General features: G+C 50.1%; 1 long non-coding RNA gene across 19 annotated transcripts in view; it reads right to left on the bottom strand.

The window, feature by feature from the left end:
- Positions 1–17,276: 17,276 nt before the first annotated feature.
- Positions 17,277–23,315, bottom strand: part of LOC112990275 (uncharacterized) — a 262,631-nt gene continuing 256,592 nt past the window's right edge. For all 19 annotated transcript variants that reach the window (XR_010385341.1, XR_010385337.1, XR_010385340.1 and 16 more), the window contains 2 exons: positions 21,065–22,534; positions 17,277–19,663 (listed from right to left, as the gene is read on the bottom strand). This is a non-coding gene — a long non-coding RNA (uncharacterized LOC112990275). The remainder of the gene's footprint in view (positions 19,664–21,064; positions 22,535–23,315) is intronic.

Raw genomic sequence — 23,315 nt, forward strand, 5'->3', positions numbered from 1 at the left:
TGCCGCTTGCTTCTATTAAAATGTTTTGTTTTTAATTAAACCCATAAATAGATACAAATGAAGGGGAAGAAAGGAAAGAAGATCTGATAAAAGTCTTACCCATTAAGCACAGTCACTACGAGATACCGCAGATAAACACGAACACGAACTTGTAAAGTGAAGCCTGATTAACACACGCCCGTACGTCACCCGAGCTCTTCGGAGGAAGGCAGTAAGGATCTACAAGGCGTCATTGCTCTAGAATTAGCTTCAGAGACATCATTTCCCTGACTTGGTAACCGTCCATCCCTTCACCCGTCCATCTTTGTGCAATTCCACATCATGATCATTTACCAAAATACCCCAGGAGCCGTTACGTTTCAAGCCTTTTCACTTCTCTTGGCAGACACCGATTTAGGACGCGGACCCCCAGGAAAGACATTTGCCAGCCAGCGATCGGCCTTGCCGTCGGGCAAGGGACGATGATCTTTAACCCTGGAAGGGCCGCGGCAAACGCAGTCCCGCGCGGCCAGACGGGCTACGGCGATGCTTGTTTTTATCAGCATCCTGATCTATAATTCATCTGAAAATGCTTTCTGCCCTCGTCACGCCCCTACGCGCCCCTCCAAGAACGCTGCGGCATGTATATTTAATCGGTTACCGGAGGGGAGCGTTCGCCTTCAAGGTGAAGAGCTTTAAAGAGCTGAGGGCAAGAAGAGCGAAGCGCACAGACAGTTCACACACCTCTCTTCCCGGCCTCGCCCAAACCAAAGCAACGGCATGGAGAAATCAATCACAACCGCTAAAAACCAAAATCACAGCTGAAAGCGGCTGACATTAAGTAGATCAAGTAGCAGCAGCGAGAGCCCGTTGCAGCTCTCCGCCCTCACGGGGCTCAGAGCCGCCGCAGAGCCCGTCGCGACTCTCCTCGGGTCTGGAGCACGGCCTTCTGCCCCTTGGGTTTTCTTTTGTTTTGTTTTGACAAAAAGGTTTTAGGAAACAAAAGAACATTTCATGGAAGATTTAGTACCCAGACAAGTTGCTTGTGCATGTATCTATGTATAAAAACGCATGACTTATTAATTGCAAATTGGCACACAATTTTCCGTGTGACCCCCCTCCCTCCAGCCTTCTCCCTGCTCCCCGACGGCATCAAAATCCTTTTGTAAAACAGAAGCCAGACTGGGAATACTGCTCTTTCTCAAAGTGACACCCTGAGCTGCAGGCTCTAGGCAAACTGCTGGCACTGAAACTCCCGCAAAAAGTTTCAGCCTCGCCTCCCCTCCCCGAAGCGGCTGAGCCCGCTCCAAAACTTGGCCTAAGATTCCTCACCAGCCTCAGGCAGGTTTGTTTTTAGAAAACTTTGCACTGCTAAACAAGGATCTGAGCGTGAGACTAAGGACTAGCACCAGGGCTCAGCAAAACCCAGCCGTCTTGTTTAGGTTTTTTTTTTTTTTTTTTTTTTAATGCTTATTTCTCTTTTGCAAAGCCGTTTTGCAGAGGGCCATGGCACATGAGACGTTTCCCACCCGGCCGCCCTCCCGCCCTGCCCTTGCTGCCTTGCAGAGAGGAAAACTGCCAGAATAGTGCTCAGCACAAACCTCCAGGTGGTTTTTTTTCACGAGGAAAAATCGATGCTCTCCGTCTCCGCACTCGAGACCTCTGCTCCGGGGTTTTCCGTGCTGCTCCTCCGGGACCAAACCGGGGCTGCCGCGAGGGGCTGCCGGACACCCGCCCTGCTGCCCGCACTCGGTTACCCCAATCTGCCCCAAACGAGGTGCCCGCAGCCCCTGCGCTCGCTCCGCGCGGTGCCTGGCAGCGGCATCTTCTCCCTTCGCTCTACCCCTCCTTTTTCCCTTCCTACTCTGTTTCTATCCCACACTCGCCCCTCTCCTTTCTCCCTACCAGTTTTTCCCCTTCTTCCTGCAGTCTGAGCGCTCACGAACATGCTCCTTTCCTTGCAATTTTAGAGCTCGAGTTTCCCGGCCAGCTCGCAGGGAGACACGGAAACGTGGGAAACGAGGGACGCGGCAGTGCTAACCGGGAGACGAGCCGCCCGCACGGCCCGCCGACGCGTTGCCCGTCACGCTTGACCCTACCCTCAGCCTCAGGATTTAAAACAACTCCAGACCATGTAGCATAAATGTATGCCTGCTCTCATTACACTAATAATTCATAGGTCTCGATCTGCAGGAGTTTTGCAGATAAACGGAGAGAGTTTTGTAAGCGTCCGTCAGCTTTAACTCATCACACGTGGAAAGCGACTGCGGATCATCCTTCCGGCAGTGACGGCTCTTAACCTGTGCTGTGGGGCTTCCCCACTCTGAACATCACATTTTAAAATGCCCTTGAACTAAAGCAGCAATGAATTAAATCCGATAACATCTGGCTTTATACGGTGGTGGGAAAGCTGCGCGCAGCTGCGCGGGGTGAAACCCGAAGCTCCCTTCAGGCGCTCGGAGGAGTTTTGCACTGATGCCACATCTTGCATTTTCATCCCATTCCTTCATTCTCCAGCTTTTTCTTTTTCCTCTCCAGGAAACAGATTATTACCACATCAGAAGTGACCTGCACAGGGAAAACGGGGGTCCTTACGGTATATTTCTGTGTTGAAAACCAGGAAAAATTCTGAAACGTGCAATGAAACCTCCAGGCTCGGGCTGAGGCACTCGGGATCCTTGGTTCTCCAGCTGGCCAACGGCTGCTGGTCAGAGGCTTTTCTGTTCCTGCAATTATACCTAAACCGTCTTAAGGCATTCAGGAAATGTGAATATACCATTTTAAAAGGGTGAAACAAAGCTGAAGGACACTGGAAATGTCCTAGAAATACTTAGAGAAACTTTTTTGGAAAGCCGACGCGTCCGCTCGAGCTGCTCCTCTGCTGCAGCTGCTCCATGCGCCCCGCTGTTGGCGTTACGAAGGCACAAGCCAAATACCCTGTTCCAACTTCAGGAGACGAATGGACTACAACAGGTAACCGTCACGTGCGCAAGGTGAAATCTCAGCAATTATCCCAGTCTCAGCCGACAAAAGTTACCAACAGCTCCAGCAAAGCCACTGGATCTATAGTAATTTATATCGCCTACAAATCTGGGAGTTTGGTCTGACTCAAAACCAGAGAAGTATCGAATAAACAGCTCAGGATTTGTCCCAGTAGGTGGGAATGATATTGCATCCACGCTCATAAAAATGTAGATATTAATAACGGGAGAGCAGCTAGCTCCTGCACCGCAGCCGGCCCGTCCTGGCCCCGGGCGGGTTTCAAGTGCCTCTGGCTGCAGCAACGCGCACGTCTGCATCCATGTGCAGCCACTTCCCACAGGTCATACAAATCCCAATTTGCAGAGAAATACAAACACAAAAGCCGTCAATCCACCCAGAGAAACAATTAAAAACGCTAATGTCCTTAGCTTACATTAAAGCCGGGTAGGATTTGGATGAAGGAGAAATTGCTTTGCATTAGTTTCTCTGCAGGTCACCCTGCTCCTAGCAGGGCTCCAGCAACAACCGCACTTATCTGAGCAGTTTGCTAATCACGCTCATCAATTCCGAAACGCAGACTCCGGCCAGACACATTTACAACCCTTCGGTCCGCTCTGCCGTGGGAGGGCAGCGACGCTGGGGGCTGCGGTCCCCCCGTGGGAGCGGGGCCGGCTCGGAGCTCGGCCCCTCCGGGAGAGGCCAGCGAAGAAACTGAGGGGCTGTTTGGGAAACACGTTATTGCCACTTTCACTTAAAAGTCAATATTTTCATTGCAAGTCAGTTTTTGTTTGTTTGTTTGCTTTTACAAAAAAAAAGACTTCAAAGGCTCCACTCAACTCTCCTGGTGAGGAGGGAAAAAAAAAAAAAGTCTTGCCGCATCCTCTTAAATATCGACTTGGGAAACCTTCTGCGCAGGGGGAGGCTGGAGGCAGAGCCCGCGGGAGCTGCCAGGGCCTTTCCGACTCCCCCGCGCCCTGGGCGAAGTGCCGGGCCCCCTCCTACACGGCACCAGCGCGGCGTGAGAACGCGGGAGAACGGCGGCGGACGAGGCGCACAAACACGGTGGTGGTGCGCACACCTAGAAGCGGCTCCCTGGCTCCCCCGGTAGCACGAGCACTGTAGCACTTCATCACGTATCGCCAGAATCACTCGTCCCCGCTGGCTTTTTTTCTCCTTAATCCTTTTCAGCACCTTTCCCATGTTCTCCGCTTTCTTCTTACTATTTCTAGGGGCTTAAGTCCAAGTTCTCAGTCAGGCTTTGAAGGACCATCTACTTTGTGCCTGTAATTCCTGGAAACCAGCAAATGCCAGAATAAAGTTATTTAGACTTCAGAGGGGAGATTTGCAGGGGGTGATTAGGCAGTCAGACATCTCAGTGATCTCAGCTGTGCCTCCAAATAACCACAAAGCAAAATATTAGCCTCCAAATTATTTGCATGCGCAGGGTTCAGGCACCGAACCAGAATATTAACAGCTACAGACCTGGCCCAGGGTGGGGGATCTCGCCCAGGGGCTGAAGCCAGTAAGATCATTTCAACAACAAACAGCAATAAAGAGCAAGGTAGTTGTGTCAATAAACATACTTAGTTATTCCACGGGTGTTGCTTTTTTTAAATTATTTCTGAAGATGCTCCACGCAGCGTCAGCCATAGCTCCCGTAGCTGCAGCCCTGCCTGTCGAGGCCGGCGCTGCCTCCTCCTCCTCCTCCCCCCTCGCTGCTCAGCAGCACGACCAGACCTCCGCTCGCCCGCTGCCCAGGCATGAGCTTGGCAAAACTCGGTTTTCACATGCAAGAAAGTCGCTGGTGCTGTATAATTTGCATTTCCGTTGTAGCGGTGCTGCCCAGGACGTTCAAGTGTCATCACTGAACCAAAATAACAACAGCAATCTGTTTGGCATTTCAACCTTTTCTGAAGATAAGAATCCATCAGAAAAACAATTATAAATATCATGGTATCAACGACAAGAGTGACAGATTGCCAATAGTGTGTCTGCAATTAAGTCCCCTTGATAGAGTTTATTATACACAGAATTGCTCGTAACATCCAATCCCCGTCTTGGGGCTGTGGAGAAACACAGGAACGAGCTACTGCAACGGGAGAAATGAGGATTTTTCTGCCTTTTTTGTGCTACTGGGTGATCCGGGCCTGAACGTGAACCCGAGCCTGTAGTAGACAGCCCGCGCCTGAAACGGGCATTTCTCTCCATTTCATTTGCAAACCGATTTCATGATGGAGCAGAAATGCCAATCACTCGCACAGCCGTCAGGGCAAGAGCATCCCAATCTGCATTAGGCAGCTGGGCAGCTTTCCAGAGCATCCTCCACAACACATGAATTATTACCCAAACATCACTGCTGTCAGCACATTCCTCTCGATACAACTTCCTATTATTATTTTTTTGGCGGACAACCCTGAAATTTTAAACAGCTCAATCTCGCTAAACTAATGCAACTGCCTATGCCTGCAGGATGAACTTTTCATAAGAAAACCAATAATCCTTCTACTGAGAATAATAACGGGAAAAAAACCCAAACGGTCCTTTTGTTTTTGATGTCTTTAGTAGCTCTGGCTTTCATTCTAATTTCCAATAACAGCCTTTTAGTTGTCTTACAAAGGGGAAGAAAAAAACGACTTAAGGGATGCCCAAGCGCCAGTGGCGGGGCGTGAGGCCGCGCAGAGGCGGGGAGCTAAACCTCGGGGCAACGCTGCGACCGCAACGCCGCGAGGTCGGCGAGACCTTCCTTGCGCACAGATGGAAGTGCCTGCAGTGCCCCAGCCTTCGACGGGAAGGTGAAGTTAGGCATCTTGGTCGATTAAACTTTTATAACAAATGAAATACAGCTTAGGAGCTTTTCGGTATTGCACCCAGCTCTCCGAGGCATCCCCAGCCCTCCGCGAAGGGTCGTTCCTCGCTTCCCCTGTCTTGCTCGGAAGGAAGGTTTATGCGGGAATCCCAAAAGCTGCATTTCCATAGAGATGGAGGTAGAGATCTTGTTCTAATTACATGAATCAAAGCTTTCATTCACTTGCAATAAGGAAATTACCTTGATAACTCTTCTGATTATGAAAACATATATACATATTTCTGCCGTGTCCTGAGCAGCATATGTGCTATTACATAATTAATAGAATTCCAACATTTCCTTTCTAATCAATCATGGCTGAATGTACAATGCAAACTTGCAGCATAACAAAAATGCAACTGATTATCCAAAAATATTTATTCAAGATTAAAAAACATGTAGCATATGAATATTTCAAAAAATATTAAATATTTATCTCTCCCCTTTCCAAAGCTTCCATAACCAGGCTTTTAATTAATTTGTCATAAAAAATTTACACAGACAGGTACACTTCCAATTATTAAATTATATCTTCAGGTTTCAGGTACTCACTTTTTCCCTTTTGCCAACACAGAACAGGAAGAACTACAGGCATTATGGAGGTGGTACCAAAGCAAGCAGATTCTGCTGTAGGCCAGAAACGGCTGAGAACTTGCTCCCGGCCTTTTCAACAGCAGCTCTGTGAATTGCAGGGATGCACCACACTAAGTGGTATTTGCATTTCCCTGCCCCGCATGGAAACGCCAGCTGGAAGCAGGAGGCCCTGTTTTACCAAGACAGACACACGGAAGGAGACGGGTTTCTCCTGAGCCCCCCGCAGTCCGGACAGGAGAGGCCCCAGCTGTGCTGATACCGCACCTCTGCCAGCAGCTCTGAGCCGAGGGGCCAGCCCATCCAAGCAGGGTCTCGAGGGGCAGCTACAGACTTCAGGAGCCCCAAATCTGCGACACTTTTCTCAGGAAGGGCTGAGGAAGAGCATTGAGTGAGTGAACTTATACAGGAGCCTGTTGCTTATGGCTCTGAGAAAGAGGGGCAGGAAGGCTGAGCACCACATGCACCCCCAGCACACCAAACCCCTCATCTGACCAGCAACATCTACGTGGGAATGGGTGGTAATCAGCCAAGAAACTCTTGGAGATGGACCGTGAAGATCTGGTGGCCCAACAGTACCCAGACGCCCCAGGAGACGGAGGAGGTGCACACGGGGAGGGCAGCGTCCATCGCATTATTGCAGGAATGCAAAGTCAACAGACAAGCGTCAGAGACGTTAGCAGCACGGCACGTCTGCTGGGGGGGGGGGGGCATTTGGCTTTAGCATTGCTGCGAGCAGCAGCTGAAGGCAGAGACAGATTTCCCCCCCCCCATCTTTTTCATCTCCCACAGAGCACGTTCGAGGCATTAGTACATCCCTCCCCCTTGCGTAACCTTCTCCCATCCTCGCATGAAATGTGAGCTCAAGGGACAGATGCAGAATCTGGGATGCATTCCCAAATTAATTTTTTAAGGCGTGAGGAACTCGCACTGCCTATGCTAAGTAGGTCTCAGGCTACAGCACTGCTGCCAGCAGGGACTTTGCAGCACTGCCTGCCTTCACACCGCGCTGCGCGGCTCTGCAGCACCGTATCCCGGCACCATCTGGGCGTCGAACGCGAGGAGCAGGCGAGACAACGCAGGTGGGGAACAGCCCTCGCCGTCACAGCCGAGCAGGCCGCTCCCCGGACGGTTCAGAGCAATCCATTCCCTGCACATCCCCCGGGTCTTGCGCTATAGAGATCTCTTTCCACTGCTGCAGTCACAGATTGCACTTGCTGGGACAGCAGTGCCCTGACTTGTGCAGACAAGAGGCCCAAGCTGCCCACGGCTGCTCGCCCGCGCTGAGAGCTGGCAGGGACAGGCCGTCTGCGGCTCCGGTCCAGCCCCGCGCTGGCTCTGCAGCTTGGAGCAGGACGTCTGCCCCGTGCAGTGCGGCGCGGACACCCCTGCGCCGGCCGGGCGTGGGGACAGCCCCCGGGCACCCAGCTCTGCCCACTGCCTCGGCCAGGAGCCGCAGCGCCCGGCTTTGCCCCGGCACAGCACAAGCACGGAGATGCCTCCTTTCCACAGACCCCCTGGCAGCTCCTGGCAGGCGTGTGGAAGCGGAAGCTCCAAAGCAAGATCGGCCAAGGCACGTTCCTGCAACCAGGAGCACAAGGAGGAAGCTCTGCCTCTCCATGGGGCTCCGCTTGGCAGCACGTTGCCTTGGTGCCACCTCTGCTGTTTGGGGCCAACGTGCCTGCGTTCCCCCAGCAAGCCGCTGCAAGAAAAGCAGAAGTCACCTTCCCTCCACTCAAAGCAGAGGAGGCGGCGAAGGCAGCTGTGCTTGTGTGACCTGCCGGGAGCCGTGGAGTTGAAGGAGAAAGACTGAGTCGAGAACCAACGTGCTGAAGCCCGTTATTTGGGGGAAATCGTGCTGCTGGAAGCCCTTGGTAGCTTTTGTAACCGCATCCCCTGCCCCACTGGCGGATTCAGTTCTGCAGCGGAGGTGGGTCGCACCCAGGAGCGCAGAGCCCGAGCCTCCTCCGGGGCAGCTGAACCATCGGTAGCAGCTGCTGGCTGCCCCAAAAAGGGGGAAGGACTGGGGTTATTAATAGATGATTAAGAGTGAGGAGACCTGCACTCAGTTCTCCCAGTATCTTCCACTGATTTTAGCACTAGTGTTCATGTGGCCTGGGGGGAGTGAACCAACAAAAACCAACCAGCATTCCTCATCTTGCTGTTTTAAAACTCCTGTTGTCTGTAACAGAAGTGATATCGCGTAGCATTAGCGTGGCAGCCACAGACCCCAAAAAATCCCAGAGTCCACGTGAATGTGGACGCTGAGGGCGAGTCCGCTGGGCCCAGAACCACAACCCTCTTGCTAAGCGGGCGTCAGGCTACGTCTCTCTGTGCGGTGCCTAACGCAGAGCTCGCCGTCACCGCGCCGGCCGCCCCGCAGCCGCCCTGCCCTGCCCTGCCCTGCCCTGCCCGCTCCCAGCCGGGCGCTCCGTGCTCACAACCAGGGCAAGCAGCAGGGCCGCGAGCGCTGCACGCAGGAACAGCTGTAACGAAGGAAGTCAGAGCCGAAGCCTCTGAACTGCAAGAAAGGGCTGGTAGCGGTTAACGTCATCGTTCAGAGCTGCGCCTCTTTCCTGCTGCCCGGCAGCAGACAACCCTCAGTTAATCGTTCCTGCTTAATTGCCTCTTCCTGGAATGAAGGAAAGTTCACCTCCCCTGGCAACCGTCAGCCGCTTCGGGGAGGGAAGTGCTCCTGCCTCCCCTACTTTGGGTTTCAACAAGACAGACATCTCGGGAATGTGCCGTCTCCCCAGCTGAAGGCGACGGAGACGTCTAACACTTGCTGTTGCAAAACCTCTCTCCTAAAGTGCTAGTTCATAGCAAGCTCTTTGGACAGGGAAAGAGCCACCAAGAAGATCCAGTGCTGCTAGCAATGGGGGATATTCCCCGGGGCGGGAAGGGCACAGCTGGCCCTTGTGCAAGGCTGCCTTCTGCACGTCGGCCCACGAAAACCGAGGTAATTCCCGATTCATCTGCAGGTCTGCTGAACAGACCCTTAAAAGAAATGAAAGCAGTTGAAAATGGTTAAATTACAGCTGTCAACAAGAAAACAGAGGCAGTCATTAAATTTTGGAACAATATGAAGGGTTTTCACAGCTTCCCTGTCACTAAAAAAACAGGTGCCTTCAGGGAAAATAAACTCTGCCATGACTCTATGGGAGGCATCTGCATTTGGGAGCTGCTGGCTGAGGTTCCCTGGCACACGTCTCGGGAGGACCATGAGAACAAGCCCTTCCCTTCCCGGAGCGCTGTGGACATCTAGATACATCTCAAGCTATTTCGGGTCAGCAGTCTGGAAATCAGGCCTTTGAATGACCTTGCTTGCGGCTCCTGATGAATGCAGCCCACAGGGCTCCATTTGCTGCTGTCAGGACACTCAATACAGGATGTCGAAATTCAGTTTGAATGAGTCTTCTTGAATGTGCCTAGCACTGATTTTATGATATACTTAACACCCCATCCAATAGCTATTAGTTTTACTGTCAGGCATACAATGCCCGCGATCCATCTTTCTTCTCAGACATGCTATGCGTCCCCTCTCAAATGACATTACGTTATAGTATTTGTTATTTGTTATCACGGGGTTTTTAAGCATTAACATTAAAGCTCTTTTTTTTTTTGTTAGGAATGTCACGTTTTATTTATCAAGACTGGCCCACGGTTCCTGTTCAGACGTTGCAAAGAATGGCTTTGATTTCCTCCTTGGCAAGCGAGGCCCTTTGCAGCATGTAGCTCCTGCCACAGAACAGCACGTTCCCACTGCGTTTAGCAGGGACGATGCAGGCAACAGCCAAAGCCTCTGAAATCCCGTGCACGGGCTGGGACTACTTGATCTGTTTCCTCACTGTGAACCCTCCTTTTCCACTGTGCCACACCATCGCGATGGAGGGCCGCGACACCATTTGTGCTTTCCTCCGGGATATGCCGAGGGCTGCAGAAGTCCCGCGCACCTCCCGGTTCCGACCTTTCCGAAGGGGAGGCACCACGCCAGCTATCTCACTGCAGACGGGCACTGTCACCTCCCACCCTCTGCTGTGGTGCTACTGGTAGCAAACACCCACAAATACGACCCCAGTTTCAGAGCCAGCCTACAGCCCCCCGTGCTGCAGCTCCCCTGGCTGGGCAGGCAGAGGTGCTGGGAAGCAGAGTCCGGCACAGCGGCTTGTGAAGCCTTTCCTAGCTCAGGCCTAAGTGAAGCAGTCTGCAGCAGGAGTCATGCTGGTTCTGTTTACATGCAAAAACGTCCACAGTTGTACAAGTGTCCATCAAAGCTCAGTCTCAGACTCCATTAAGCAGTAGGGCTGTCAGCCAGAACACGACCACATCAAAAGCCTTCATGAATTATTTCAAAAGCATTAACAGAGCGGTTTTCTTGCAAAAATGTTTGGGCTCACCAAAAACACAAAGTAGAAGAGACATGAAATTTTACCCTTGCAAAAATAAAAGTCAACTCTAGAGATATCAATTTCTCAGTCCTATTTTCAGTTAGTAGAAGTCAACCAACAGCCAGTGAGGTCAATGGAGTTGAGATGATTTACATCTGAGGAGGAAGTGTTAGCTAATTAGTTATTCTTGTTTATTTTGTTATCCTGTCTGAGTTTGCACTCTCCACTGAGGAGCTGCTTTACCACTGCATGCATCAAAACATTTTGAGTAGCGAGCAATGTGACATGCTATAAACACTGACATACATGTATATGTTGTTTAGTCTATCATTTGTGGATGCACAGATGAACCATGCTGCTTAAAATCTTTTTTCAGGGAGGATGGTAGAGCTAGCTTTGTGTGGACAAACCACTCAGCTAGAATATTAAACTAAATAATAGCAATTAATTAGGCTTGTGTAAAGCTATTAACCTTCAAATCCCTATAGAAATAATAAGTAATGCTCAAATCCTCTGGGAAGCACATGATATTATCCCATTCCATAGGGGAGGAAGCCAAGATCCAGAGCAATGAAATGATTTTTGCCCAGGGCAATGCTGTAGTTGGGGGGAGTCTAATTATTTCCACATCCACAGACCATGCTGCTTCTTTTAAAGCACTCGGATAGATGGATATAAAGAGATACCTACAAATACACACATATTTAGTGCCTCATTTTTAACTGTTCATTGCAACCTGACATTCACTGTGTTTACAGATTAGTATTTGCACCATATGAAAGGGTGATTTTCTGGAAAGGGTGATATCTATCATTTTTTCCTCTCTAATCCCCCCCTACAATCCTAACCAAAAAAGACTCACTTCACCTCCTCTCAGTGTTAGCATTGCACCTACAGGTTAAAAAAACACCCCCAAACCAAAAATGTCTTATTCTCCTCCTAAGCATGCCTCCCAAATGCTCTTCTCAATTTTTACAGGCAACATATGATACCAAAAAGCTGAGCATCAAGTTAAATTCCCTGGGGCTTTACGTCCGCAGCATGGGAAGATCTTGCCGACCCCCCGCACAGGCTGTCACAGCCTTCCCCAGGGCACAGCTAACCCCCAGCTCTTCATCATCCAGTGTCCTATTGCAAAAAGCGCATCACCCCCATCTTTGGTAGAGCATGAGCTGGTTTTACTTGCATCACCTCTCTGTGCACCTCTGTGTTGGCTCATCCTTCCTCACCGCGTCAAACATCAGCGGTTTCGGTTTTCAGAGCCCTGCGTCGCCTGCCCTGCCTTCGCCACCTCTCCCTGCCTGGCTGCCTCGGGCAGCGATTGCAGGAGGAGCCACCTGTAAACGCCCATGAAGCCACTTCGGTGTCTCCTTCAAGCCCTCCCTCAGGACTCACTTCCTGCAATGTGGGAAAAGGCCTGCAGATAGACTGCCCGGGTCCTGAAAGCATTAATTTTAAATGTTGAGTGATACCGTTATTTTCTAGACTAGTTCTTCTCTTCTCACACATTACAAGCACACTTTAAATTATGTCACTGGCCAACCTTTAGTTTGCATTTGTGCAGCACTTACTAACACAACCACACTCTAGCTGGTGATGGGCTCCCCACACGCTATCGCAGCAGGCAGTAAATTAATAGCAACACCGCCGAGAGCCGACAGCTCCCTGGGGTGGGACCATCCCTCCAGCCTTGTGAGTCCCGGGGTGGGCCCTGGGGGCACTTTCTACAGAAACTGCTACAGCTCCCAACTGCCTCCTTCCATCACAGGGCAGGAGAGCAGCACTTTGCTGGGGACGTTATTTGTCTTTTCTGGTGGCTCAGTTCCCACCAGAAACAATATTGCTTTCATCAAAGAGTCGCACAAGAAGTCTGTTCCAGTCTACCACAAAGACCCTGTAATTAGCTGGCGTGGTGGCTTCCAGAAGGAGGGGGAGATGCTAAAGGCAGCTCAGGGCATCCTAACGAGGGGAAGACTCAGCTCCGAAAATCCCTGCTCTTCAGGGGTGCGAGATATCCTGCTTTTCTGTAATGAAAGTCCTCTTGTCCAACGTCCTCCAACAATCTGCCTTTAATGGGGTTACTATTGCAGAGGTAAAGCATTTTATATGGAACCAGGTTTACATTATCCTGCTATTCGGCGATCTAGCTTGCAATGCTGTTCAAATCCTTTAATCCATAAATAGGATTCCAGCCAGAGCTGGGCTGCCTTCCAAAACTGTAATCTCCAGTATATGAATTATTACAAAAAGATTAGGGTGTTTCAAGTAATAACATTTCAAATAAATCAGCTTTCATGGAGGAACAACAAACTAATATCGGAAATAACAATATAAAGACATTTATATAGCCACTTGCTGGAATAACTTCACTAACCAGAGGGATTCTTCTCCCATTTGCATCAGTTTCTTTGCAGAACCTACCTTTGCACTTGTCCCCTCCGTACTGGGGTCTGTTGCAGAGCAAATACGGCGCTTTCGTGTCATACACCAACCCCTTCAAATCACCCAGGTTTTGTTACTCAGACTGAGATGTATGTTGGTGCTACTGCAGATTCTGTTCTCTCCAAGCCTTCAGCTTTACATAAAGCTGTGATGAGGATGGAGAGATAATCCCGAAGGCCAAGAGATCACTCCCCTAGCTCCATTACAATAATGATGAGCTGCAAGTTTAATTATTATTCCAAGTGCATTTGCAGTAGCCCCTACCAGCCCCCTCCCTTCCGCACATGCATGCAGGGAAGATTAAATAACTACTCCTTCTCATTTATTTCCTGTTACTTTCAGAATTACTATTATATGACCTATTTACTGTGCTGCTCATTCCCACAGTCTGTACTGGCACAGTAAAGAAATATGCCTACGGAGTTCAAAGCAGTGAGATAGGGAGGAGCTGAGGGGCGCAGGTTCTGGGAAAGCGAGATTACAGAACAGGAGCAATGGGAACGAGCCCAGCCGAGCGCAGGCGGCTCCCCGAGCTACTCGGGCTCCGGGTGGCAGAGGGCGAAGGGCAACGCTCCTCCGCCCCGAGCAAGAAGCAAGAGGATCTGCGGGCCAGCACTGACGCCAGCCACGAAGCTCCAGGTCGCCTAGTGACACGTCGAAAGCGCATGGTGCCCATGGATTTATGGTGCTCCTCCCCGTCTTCCAAGTGCCATGAATAAATGACATATTTCAGTTCCTTATTTAGCCATTTGTGAAGCTTAATGGGCAGTTGCAGAGAAGAATATTGAGTTTTTATGGCATAGGGCAGGCTGGTTTCCTGATTTACACTTACATCAATAAAGAGCAGAATATGGACTCCTCATATCTTACTTTGTTTTTCTAAAAAACAAAGAAACCCAAAGAACACGGCAAAACTAGGTCTCCTAAACAAACAAACTTGGTGCCACTTAGGAGCACACGGGCTGGACTCTGACCTGGACGCTACCCCCACGGTGAGGAAGCTCCCACTATCCGAGGTCCCCGTCCCCACCTGGGTCCTGCGGAGGATGGAGGCATCCCAGGATCCTGCAGAGGAGACCTGCAGCTCCGCTCTCCCACCCAGCACGTGCTCAGCTTTAACGCGCCGGCCTCCCTATTGAAGTCAATGGGCCCGTTTTAAGAGATGCAGTTAAATACCTACATAAATGTTTTTGAGACCCGAGCCTAGAAGTTACACGCAGCCCTTGCACAGTATATGAACCGTGTTATGCCGCGCGGCATAACAGCCAACGGTCCGTGCCGGACTGCGCAAACCGCTGCCGGCTGGAGTCCAGCGCGCAGCCTCCGAGCACGGCCCGCGCCAGCTGCCCGTGCCGACCAGCGCTGGCAGAGAGCTACCGCGGCATCCAGGTTTCAGCGATCGCTCTTATCCTCCCAGACTAACCCCCGGAGACCTTCAAAATCCAATCACCTAAAGCTTCTGAAATTAGATCTTTAATAAAAAATACCCAGCATACTATCAGCTCTCTTAAACAGACGTTTTGTCATTAAAAAAAGTTTGATGAACTCCATAATTTTTGGCCAGCTTCTTTAGACATTCAGCCATGACTTATACAGGACGTTTTATTCCTGTGTCATAAATTATGCCACGACACAGAGGAGAGTGAAGAGCAAGTGAACCAGTACAGCTGATTTTCAAAGGTCCTCTGACAAGGAAAATTAGAGCCTTTTTTTTTTTAATGCTGTGGATTCAGGGAAAACATTAAGTCATGCATGTAATTTTCAAAGTAGCCCTGCCATAAGGTTGGAGTCCCCAGCTCTTCTAATACAGACTTTTACGTATTTCAGTGGTCACACAGTCATGAAAACTATTATTTTTGCACATAGCTCAGTAATTCCAGATTGAAATGCTTTCAGTGCAACCTTAAAAAATAGCTAACAAAAGCCACCGAGCCTTTTCTCCTTTTTACTTCCTAATGGACACTAATGCAAACAATCCCTGATCTCATGAAATGCAGCTTTTTACCAGCCTGTAATTTCTGCTGGTGCGCTAAGGTGGAGAGCGGCCTTCCCCTTCGCGGCTGTCAGCACGTCCATTACACAGCCTGCGTTGCTTTCCCCTGGAATTTATCTTTCAGGCATTTCAAATGGAGCTGAAACTTTGACATGCAGACTGTCAGTCCAGAGAATTATTATTATTCCCAGAAAATTAAATAAATCATGCCAAACTTTACGACCAGCTTTCCCACCCACCTCACATAACATCCCCAGCGGTTTTGAACACTGAATTTTAAACGAAAGGTGAGCGCTGTTGAGCGGGGGCCGAGGGAGAGCCCCCGGGGCAGGGTACCGCGGCCAGGATGCACGGCAGGATGCTGGCTCAGCGCAGCCCCCGGATCACGCGCGGGCTCTGCACAGGGCGAGCTTTGCACGGAGCACACGCAGTCACTTTTTTCAACACGAGCAGCGACAGCCCTTTACTCCTCCATCCAGAGCCTCTACGCTGCGGAAAATGCCTTCCCTGCCCTGAAAAGTGCATTTTACAGAGCAGGCGAACTCAAAACAAGAAGCACAATGAAAAATCCCAGAAATAAGAAAGCATAGGTATTTTTTTATTGCTGTCATTGAAATAACTCTAGCAGACCAGCTCCAGCACAAGGAGTCGAAGTACCACCCCCAACCAGCTGCCAGCAGCTGAGCCTCCCCCAGCCCGCATCCCCCCAGCCCTCGGGGCAGCACAGCTGACTCCAATAAGCCACCTCACAACTCTCCAGGTTAAGTAAAAGACCAAATATTTGGTTTTAACAATTCTAGGCCACACACAGCAATGGTTTCTTGCCCTTTGCACCTAGAAATTAACTGCTGTGCCCATACAGTGATTCATAGTATACAGTTTTTTTCACACTAGTATTTTCCATACCTTTTTTTGGCAAAGGAGATATGCTGCTGCAGCCTGCTCTTGAGTGAACCACCATTGAATCTCCATCTCTCCTTTCAAAAAAAAACCTCTTTATGGACCCAACCTCTGCCAGCAGCTCAGCAGACCCTCTGCCAGACCTCCAGGACACATCCTGGCCAGCACGGTAGGGCAAAGAGCCAGCCCCCCTCGCGCCTGCACCTTTTGACCGTCCTGGCTGCATTAGGTAACTTTTTCCAGCTGGGCTCAGCCCCCCTTGCTGGCAAAGCCTGCCGCCAGGACGCACAGCTGGGAAACTCCTGGCCAGCTGCGTTTTGTTAACTCTTTCCTCAGCAAGTGAGGGGCTGCCTCATTTTTGGGGTGCTCAGGCCGTTACTGACATTGCAGCGGTGGTTATCATTTCTATGGACGATGTATACCACGGTTTCTGGCCAATAATTTGGTTTGAACAACAACACAGCTGGACTGATGAAGATCCCACCCAGCTCTTGAGCTACTCCAGCAGCTTCCCCCCTTCTGGAGCACCTCAGCCCTAGCTGAAGTCTCCGCAGATTCGCTGTCTTTGTCAGTGTTTTCAAGGGGAAAAGTAAAAAATGACAGAGCAGGGACGGTTTAGACACAAGCACAAATGATCTTGGCTTCCCTCCGCTCATTTGTTCTGTCCTTTCCAAGCAACCGGCGCACGGTGACCTCTCGGGGAAGGCTCCGCGGCGCCTCGGGCAGCTCGGGAAACGCTGCCCACCCCGGGGCCGGGGCTCCCCGCTGCCGCCGGCCTTGGGCTTCCCCAAACCCGGACACTGCGGCCGCTTTCTGAAACCCAGCTGGGTGCAACGTAGGTGCTCTGCAAAAAACCCGCAGTTATCTGCGTGCACGTAACCCCCCCCTCGAGCCTGACCCGCTCACCGGCGGGGCCGGGGCGATGCACGGCGCGTCTCCCGCAGAGCCGCGGGTGCGAGCGGGGTGCTCCCGCTTCCCGCCGACCGGCCAGGACCGCTCTCGGTGACGCAGTGCGTGCAAATAATGCGGTTTTACTGAATTCACTGGCATTTTGAATGCCTACCATTATGCACTGATTTAATTAAATTAAATAAAAGCTACCTTGCTCCGCTTCTCCTTACTCCTCTGGCCTGTTTCCACCCAACTTAGACTGATCAAGGAGTCAATGAGGCTTTTATGCAAATATTTCACTTGGATACAGCATTCAGTGAAAATAATAACAACATCTGACAAAGTTGATTGTATTAAATAGAAGGTTGAGAATTCTTTTAACCTGCTGCACATGCCGGCTCCAGCGGCACAGGAAGCAACAGCAAATAGCAGAGAGTGGGGAATTAATGTGTTATTCATTTAGACGCTGTTGTACTTTTGAACAGACGTTCTAGTGCAATGCAGCTTTAATAAATAGATGCTCAGAATACACAGTGTACCATGTAACCATCTCCTTGCGTTAAACTTAAAAAAATCAATCCATAATCCAGAAAAATTCAATCCAACAGCAGGCTGATTTCCTTTTATGGAGCCTTTTTCTCCAATAACCCAGACAACTAGATTAAATGTAAACTATGTACAATGTAATAATTCTCTACTATTAATATGGCACTGCTGGGACCCGTTACAGCTTTATACAGGCTGTAATTAGGTGCGAGGGACCCGTGTGGATTTTGGCGTTTAGGCTCATTTCCAAAAATAAGAGGGTGAGATTTTTATCTGGTTCCAGAATCCGGTGCTGAATGACAAAATAGCCTGTACGAAACCTGGTTCTGCAAATGGTTCTGCAAATCTAAATTCCTTTTCTATATTCTTTCACTTTTGGGGTGGACCGATCAGGAAGACAAACCGTCACTGCGCTGTCGCCCTCCTGGGCAGATCCTGCCCAGTTCTGGCCAGCTAAGGGCAGCGCAAGGCCGGCTCAGCGGCGTCAGCGCCGGCGTGACACACGGCTCTGCCCCGCACTGAAGCCCTGAAGGTGATGTGACATGGAGGGCAGAGAGATCAAGCCCAAACTCCATGTCCGAACGCGTCACTGCAGCCTCCGAGAAGGTCACGGCAGAGGGGGGAGAAGAGCGGCGTCCTGAGCGCTGTTCGAGGAAACCAGTGTCCCTTCTGCAAAACGAGCCGGAAAGGTCCGAACGCAGGAGAAAGCACGTGTGCCGTTACCCGCGGCAGCGAGCACGTCCTCCGCGACGCACTGCCAGCCCAGCGGGATCTGCATGCAAGCGGGCATGCCGCACACGGCTCGGCCGCAGCAGCCAGCGCTGGCGGGCGGACGGATGGACGGACGGCGAGGCCGGCGCAACGCACTCGGCTGCGGGCAGCTGGGCCCCGGCGTAAATCAGGAATAAACACCATCGACTGCAGGGGATTGATCTCACGCTCTGCATTCTCTTGCTGCAAATGTTAATGCTGATAACTTACTGTTGTTTACCGTTCAAAAATCATTAGATTCCCTTGAGTATTTCTTGCTGCTGTCACTGGCAACTACTTCATCTTTTTCTCTTAAACTCGCAAAATCGAAAGACACAACATCGCACCCCTTCCTGCGCGCGGGGCAGGGAGCAGAGCCGACGGGCAGCAATGGCTGCCGCTGCAGAGCCTCTTCCCAGCGCTGCCCGCACCCGCCAGCCCGGGCAAGGAGGAGGGCGTCAGGCCCGGGGCCCTGGCACGATGCTCCCACGGGACACGTCCCGCACGGGGCCGGCCTCCCATCTGCTGTTCAGCGGAGGCCAGGCACGAGCAGGGCGACCGCCTGCACCCCGTCTCGGGCGAGCTGCGCTGCCTCGAGCTGGGGAGACTTGCTGCCAACCTGACTTGGCTTCGTGGTTCCCGCTTGCCCAGCAGCGGGCCAAAAGCAGCAATCCCCTTTGTTGATTTATTTTAAGAAGATGCATCTGAGCTTTTTGCATGTGATTGCAACCATAAAAAGGACTGTAGCAACTTGCTGTCATCCTACAGCTTGCTACGGGACCACTGGCCAGTTCTTTTCAGATGCGATCTCAGGAACATCTGAAGTTCTTTTTGCTGCTTGCATGCATTTTTTTCAGTAACCTTTTTCATTACTTAGTCTTTTTCTAAACAGCGTTCATCTTCTTTGATCCTCACAAATTTTTCTCCCAGTCCCTCTGATTATTTTTGAACGGAAAGCAGGTAACTTTGACATGCCTTTCCCCACCGCCATGCTAGGCAGCATGGCAAAGTGAGTTTCTTTCCAAACCTGTAAGAATTGTAAATGTGATCCTGCAAAGAAAATGCAGGAAGTGTCATCTCTTATAAAATATAAGACAGTAAAAGATTGTAATTTATAAGGCTAAGTACAAAGGGCTGTTTTTCTTTGAGCTAATTAACTGGGAGAAGAGCATAACTAATTAACTGGAGAGACACATAAGGAAACATGAGGTTGCAGAAAAGCACCGTGACTTCAGATAATTCCTTTATCTTGGGCATCGGCTGCTGGGATCCAGCTCTGTCCGTCAGAGGCAGGTGAGTGGCCACGTCCTGCTCCCTTGCCCTTCTCTGCGAACTGCTGGCAGTTTAAGTTTCATCCTGCAAAATGCAAATTGAGGTGCTTTAGCATTTTATTAGGCCAGACAAGTACAATCACAAGGATATTCTTCCCAAGACGAGGTTATAGTTAATTCTGATTTAAGATCCCAATAATTCCAGTGATTCCTTGGTACCTCCAAAATTCAAGCTACTGTTATTTTAATAATTAAGTACTGCACATAGCTAGGCACCCAGGCTTTACACTTTGGGCCATAGTCCCTAGTGACAACACTAGTCTGGAGTTTTTATTAGAGGAGCTCAGGAGTGTCAAGCAGCCACTCTCGTCCCCTCCCTTCATTCCTATGGAAATCCATTAAAAACTATGTCTCAGGGAATAGGCTCCAAAAGTAAGTAACCAGTGTGCATGCACCTGATAAGACCTATAAAATTAATCACAAGCAAGTGACACTGTTTAATGGAGAAAATGGTACCCGCTCTGGCTGTTCCCTGGAAAGCAAGCTGTTCGACTGAACGCTGCAGAGGTATTCAGGAGTTTTCTAGGCAGACATAATTTCTTGCTGGATTCCTCAATCAGGCTAGAGCTGTTTAAAGGGCAGCAGAAGAAAATCCCTGTAGCAATCCCCCTGTCCTAAGGCCAGGCCCACCGCTGCCGCGGGAAGGAGCGGGGCAGCCGCCGCAGAGCCGCCGCGAGCTCGGGGCAACGGCAAACCTGCAGCGGGCACGACCAGCCCCTCGCACCCGCCGGGGAGCACCCAGCAATGCCGGCGGCCGGGACCCGCTGGCTGGGCTATTTCACAGGAATGCGAAAAATAAAGAAAAAATTATTTACTGTCTAGCTGTTTATGCTGCGTGGCCTTCTGTTCTCGCCTTTATTCAATCTCAAGAGGAACAAATATCCCACCCTCTTCGTGACCATGAGCAAGCTCTTCTAGAGCGATCTCTGGTCTTAAATTCGAGTTTATACTTCCTTGGTGTTATTACAAAATACACCCTTTTGTAGATGCAACCCACCCTTAACACTTGTCTTTTTTTAATGCTGCTTTTCTTTGGACAGCTCTGAAGGACTCTGAGCCTCAAGTTAATGCCTTCCCACCGAACTACTGGGAGTTTAACCATTATCTTTACTAGAAAAAATTCCAAATCTAATAAAATCCTCCACGAAGCTCTGGGCTTCGGTTTGCTTCCAGCAGCGGCTTGGCCGGGCCGTCCGCTGGCTTCCACCGCCGCTCCTCCAGAACTGCTTTGCCAGGAGCACTCACCGATCCGGTGTACCTCAGAGGATTACACCTCCCAGTTCCAGGTTCGGCTCAACTTTAATCAGAGTTTCTCACACACAGTAAATGATGAATGACTCTTTCAATAACGTTTTGTTGTCCAACACATGTACTGAGTGTCAGGTGCCATAAAAGTAACAGAAAACAATATGCAGCACAAACCTACCTCATTATTTATTGCTAGCTGCTACAATTATTTTCTCCATAACGCAGGCAAGGAGTCCCAGGAGCTACAAGCACACTGACACCGTCATCACCATCCGATCTGCGCCCGAGTCTCGCGTGGACGTGCTGCCAGAGCCAAACTGGCAGCCGGCACAGCGCTGAAATGGGATGTCTGCAGACTGGGCAGCAATGTAACATAAAAACCTGGCCGGGGAGCTGGCTGGAAGCTTCTGATTTTTCCACTTCTTGGCTACAAGGAAAAACAAGCCAGGATTTCCCCAGGGAGGAGAGGGTGGTTTTTCCTCTGCGGAGTGTATCCCAGTTTGTCGAGTGCTGCCACTCGTGGCCTTTCCTATTAGCCTGGCCGTTCTCGCGCCGCTAACGAAGGGCCAGGCAGAGCTGGCGGCTCTGCTCTGATCTCATCTGCTGCCCTCCTTCAGCAAGAACGACCTCGTTTTCATCTACTCTGACATTTTTCTTTCCATTAGTATCCAGGGCCAGAAACAATTTGTCCAGGTGCTTTGCCTTTTCCTTTTTCTTCCCACAGCAGAGCAAAGTGAATCAAAAAAAATCACTGAAATTAGAGCAGGGAAAAGACCTCTCCAGCTGTCCCACTCTTCCCCGGGGGGCACGTGCAGGCAGGAGTCCCACAGTACGCTTGCGAGTGCTGCAATTAGTTTAATTTTCATACTCTGGGTCACAGAGGATTGGAGAAGAGCAAAGTCTAGGGATTCGGCTCATCCTTTGTCATGATCAGCAAAGTTCTGTTCCCGACTAAACCAGTGGGAAACGTAAAGAATTTTGCCGAATGCTTGAAAATTCAGGGTTTGTATGCTGGGGAGCAGTCCTTCAAACCCACACAGACTCTGTCACGTGTGAAGACAGCACCTAGCCTCTGACTGTGCTCCATGTTGGCATTCTCACCAATATCAACAATTAACATTAAAAATCCCGCTGACTTCAGTGGGAGCAGAGTTAGGTCTGTACTGAGCATTTACTACATCCCCAGCAACTCCTGTAACTCCTGCGGTTTCCAGAGACACCCACGCGAGGGTATGAAGAAAAAGGTATGAAAGAAAAAAGGAAATCAATACGGATACAACAGTGAAAGATCCAAAGTTCACTGAAGTTCATGGAAGATTATGTCTCCTCATTTAAACAGGCGTTTGAGCAAACCTAAACTCCAGGATTACGTGTATATTGGTAGCGGGAACCACGCTGCTCTATGACGTAGAGGAAGAGAAGTTTCCTACCCGAAACGCGGGAAGCGGTGACAGCGGAGGTGGGCGACGTGAGCCGCGTGCCGGCTCCGGGGGGGCCGGGGGGAGCAGCAGGCAGCAGCTCCCCCAGACCGGCGAGGCACGACGCGAGGCTGCCTGCGGCTTTGGCGAGTACCACCACACGCTCACGAGGGCTTGTGAGTCCAGATGATCAACAATAATGAGAACAGCTGCATCCCAAATGAATCTTTCTTTGGAGACAGAATATGGGAGATTTCCGCTTATTCAAGTAACATTAGCATGGGGCAGGGTTAGATTGTTCTGCATTTTGACCTGATTTTGTAATTACCTCTCCTTCATAGAAAGATGTGTTGTTTAAATATCCTCTAATTTGCTTTCAGAGATCAAAAACCTCTCTTTATTATCTGCTGTGATGTATTACAGACAGATAATGACTGACTTTTGCCTTCTTTACTTGGAAAAGTGCATTTAATTTTGCCAAATAATAGAGGCTTTTGTTCATCTTTAATTCTATTTTCTGTGCTTCATTCCCTTTTACCTAATAGAACAGTCTCCTTTAGAGGTCCACTCTGCGTGATTGCTCCTAATGCAGGGTACTGTATAGAACTGAGGGCACTTGTGTGTTATATATTCATCAGAAATGTTGTATGAAACTGCTGCCATGGTATCACATAGAAATGCCTAGTATCAGGTTTAATCTGTTCCATTTAATGCACGCATAGCAATCAAGTCTTTTTCCAAATTACCGGTAATTAATGTGTTTGTCATTACAGAATGAGTCCGTATTTAGCAGAATGGGTGATGGCCGGGAGCTCTTTAGAAATTACTTCTACCTACTGAAGGGAAAACCATTTCCCAGCCCAGGAAAAAAAGCTCAAGTACTTAAAAAGAGGGATCATTCCAGGTTCTGCACAATTACAACAGAAAACCTCCATCTACTGGTTTATTATATGCAGTCGTAGTTATTCCCATAAAAGGGGACTTCATTGCATCACTTTGAGCAGACTTTAG

The sequence above is a fragment of the Dromaius novaehollandiae genome, chromosome 27 (genome assembly GCF_036370855.1).
Source record: "Dromaius novaehollandiae isolate bDroNov1 chromosome 27, bDroNov1.hap1, whole genome shotgun sequence".
Classification (NCBI taxonomy): Eukaryota; Metazoa; Chordata; class Aves; order Casuariiformes; family Dromaiidae; genus Dromaius; species Dromaius novaehollandiae.